Source organism: Lactuca sativa, chromosome 2, assembly GCF_002870075.4.
Source record: "Lactuca sativa cultivar Salinas chromosome 2, Lsat_Salinas_v11, whole genome shotgun sequence".
Classification (NCBI taxonomy): Eukaryota; Viridiplantae; Streptophyta; class Magnoliopsida; order Asterales; family Asteraceae; genus Lactuca; species Lactuca sativa.
The window spans coordinates 204,016,717-204,020,609 of NC_056624.2; positions in this window are offsets into that span (position 1 = coordinate 204,016,717).

Here is a 3,893-nt window from a genome sequence, read left to right on the forward strand (position 1 = left end):
TTAGCTGCTGTTTTGACTTAGATTTGATGCTTAATTCATTTTTTGAAGTTAAAGTCCGATTTTTATCTTAAATTAATGATTATCCTTGCCAAAACAATAGATAATTTCAAATCTTTTAAATATTGGTTGTTTATATGATAAATATGGATTATTTTAAATTATTTGGTAATTATCTAGTGACTAAAATAAGATTAGGTCAAATATAGATAATTATGAAATTAATTGTTTAATTTGAATTATTTGTTATTTGATCCCTAATGTTTTGAAATGTTTCAAAACTTCCTCAAGTTTTGGAATTTAAAATTTGACTAAAAGTTTAATTTTGAAATGTTCAATTCTAAAACCCTAGTAATTTGAAAAGTTCAAATCACACCCTTATGGTTTTATTAAATAATTAAAAGTGATTTAATAAACCCATAAAGTTTTGGTTTACATTTAATTAAATTAAAATTATAATTTACTAAATTAAATCACCTAGTATTTTAAAAGTGTAAAATACACCCTATACTATATATAACATTAAAAGTCTAGTATTATATATGTATGAGTAAATAGTCAGTCTTATCGTTAGTAGGCCTCATTCACGAAGCTGGTCTATAAGGGGTGTTTAAGGAAATTGCCTATAAAATGGCGATTGAATGGGTATCCACTCTTACCCATCGCACTCTTGACTAGCGGAGGGTCGTTAGCCAAACAGGTAGGATAGGACAGAAACCTTCCATTATAAGTATAATGAAGTACAAAGTAACTAAATGCCTTTTCAAATTCCCAAATCATAGTTACTTAAGGAAAAATGTGAAATTGTATGTTAATCCATAGAATTACACTTCGTACCCATGTCAAACGTTAGTGGAGCGTGTGTGGTTAACCGACACACTAATTTGGGGATGAAATTGGTAGCGAAGGGTGACTCGATGTTTGTCATAGATCAATGGAGCGTGTGTGGCTAACCCGCACATTGATTAGTTGATTGTAGCATTGGGTGCACCACGTGATTCGTATGGTTATTCACACCTTATTTGTGATCCTCGGCATCCCAGTCACAAATAGTAGGGGATAATCGAGATTAAACATGCCATTGAAAAGTTCAATGAATCTCAAAAGATCTAGGAGTTTCAATCCATTTAAAACTTAATCTTCCTTTTTGTTTTTCATGGTTGAAATTGGTAAATCGTCATTTACCTACCTTTAAATTTTCTGCAACTAGATTACGGCATCCCTCTTCTAGGTTGTAGAGTATTGTGTTGGATCCTAGCCTTAATAACTCATTTGGGTGTTTTATTAAGGACTCTAATCAACTTAACTTGAACTTTCTCCCATTTTGTAGATGTCTAGTTTTGACAATCATGGTCTTCCCAAATCCCATGGAACAAGTTTTCCAAATGAAGATGACGTTCCGAGATACGATCAAGGAAATGAGAGTCATGCTTCACTTCCTCCACCTCCTCCAATTGTTCTCCCTAACCCACAAGTTCAAAGGCTTGAAAAGTTCAAGCTCACTCAAGCCCTTTTGGCAAGTAAACACGAAGATAGGAAACCTGTGTGTGCACACGTCTTAGAGATAAAGTCACACATTGATAGGTTAAGCATGTTGGGTGTCGAGATTTCAAGCGAGTTGGCTGCTGACTGGGTTCTTCAGTCACTTCCTGAATCATATAGTGAGTTCGTTAGAGAGTACTATATGATGGATCACGACGTGACCCTCATTAATCTCGCCTATTTTCTTATAGCTGCTGAATCGACAATGATTTGGCATGATGGTCAAGCAAATTTGTTTGGTGAATCAAACTCCCAAAATTCAATGGACACTGGCAACATTGGAAGTCCAGAAAGAAGTAAGTCTGTGATTGTCCGATGTGTTGTGCCAAAGGAGTCCATTTGCTTTTATTTCCAAGAGAAGGGGCATTGGAGACGAAGCTGCCCTAACTACCTGAGAGATCTAAGAGATGGGAGAGTCAAGACGTATGGCTCTACTTCAGGTAAAATCCATTATCTAACTCTTTTGAGTTCCTATTCTAGATTCTTAATACATGATGTGATAAGATTACATTTTGATGTTTTGTAGGATCGAAGAAAAGAGAGGAAGCTTGAGAGAAGAAGTGAGCTGAATCTAATCATGAAGAAATGATTTCGATCGCATTACTTGAAGAACGGATTCTTGAGCTACTACTTGGAGTTAGAATAGATTGTTAAGAAATATGTAATAACATAGTTTTTCAACTGAATTGCATCGTAAGGACAAATTTTTTTCCGCAATAAAATGAATTTTGATTTTATCTTTGCGATGGCATGTATGAAAAATTGATGTTTGAATGTTTCTATTATTAGCAACAATGGATTTGATTCTTAATTATGTTGTTTGTGGAAATGTCAAAAGTTTACCAAATAGGGAGAGTTTCTCATCGCCCAAATTTCAATTGGACAGAAACTTGGAATCATGCAATGTATATTGTATGATGAATGAAAAACTTTCACATTTGGGAAACTTAGACTAATTCTTTGACAAAGTGTCAATTGAAGGACTAGGAGATCAAGTACACTAGGTTGTGCGTTAATCAAGTCCACCACAAGAGTGACAAAGATATTCGTCATGATTTACCAAAGTTTAGTAAATATGATTATAGTTATAAGATTAAGTGTAATTCTGATTTGATTGAAAGGGTTTCAATGAATAGTAGAACGAATAAAGAAGAATCAAGAAGGCAAAAAGATAAAAGTTTCTCTATTCTAAGAAGAAGGGAGAGTACCTTTTATTGTGTTTTATGATAAGTCTTAAAGACTAAGAACCATGTCTCAATAGATCCTCTAAGTGAGTGTTAGTGCAATTGCATGTCTAAGAAGAGGAATCGAGTATTGTAGAAATGGTTAAATCAATAAGTCACTCATACTTCGTTCCATTAATATCAAGTCTTAGAGTCAAGATTGTGACATTGAGTGAAAAGTCTTAAGTAGGTTTATAACACTCATCAAATGTGGAACTTGGAAAAGTTTTCTTATTCTTGCACATTTGAAATTGGTAAGTTTTGATGTCTTAAGACAAAGGCCAACTAGGACCAATTATGTGAAGTGTTTTGTCTTGATAAGAACTACACTAACTCTTGAATATTTGCTTTGTCAAGAAATGTTTCTTGACAAGAGAATCTTATATGTCAAGGAGTCAGTGGGAGTCTTAATGGTCTTGAAAGGTTTCAAGAACAAATCAAGAATAAACCTTATGAATCATCACTTGCACACGACTTGAGGTTTACAACCTATCGTGCTGACATTATTTTGTTTCTGTGCCATTCCAATTGAGTTAATTGTGTATGTGAGTTCTATGAGTTCTCATTTGAATGCATACTAGCGCCTTAGTCGATGGAAAGTGCATTGATATGTAAGGACAAGTTACTAAACTACTTGGAAGACATGGTGGGCACTCGTGTTACCATAAGGTAAGAAATCAAGATTAAGAAAGTTCAGTCCATATGAGTTTGGATTTGTCGCAAACCTTGGTTTTGGCAAATTCACATGGATAGGAACTCATACACCATAAAATCTAAGTGTCATAAGATTCCCTCCTTCATGAAAATGACTGTGAGGAAATGCTTTCACTAAGAGAGATTTTAAGAAGATAGCAATTGTGAAAATTGTATTCTCGAATTCAATTATGGTTACGGCATCCCTTTCCATAGTTCGAATTGTGAGATTTGACAATTAGTTTGAACATTTGGAACTTAGTAACATAAGTTCTAAATTGTTCAAACACACATATGAGCTATCTAAGGCGAAGGTGTATAACTTTAAGAAGCTTAGATAAAGGCTTATCAAAGCGTCTGGTATTAGAAATATAAATTTCAGAAATTCAATAGGCATTGTTTTCTGGAAGTTCATTTGTTTTCTGAATACATGTCAAA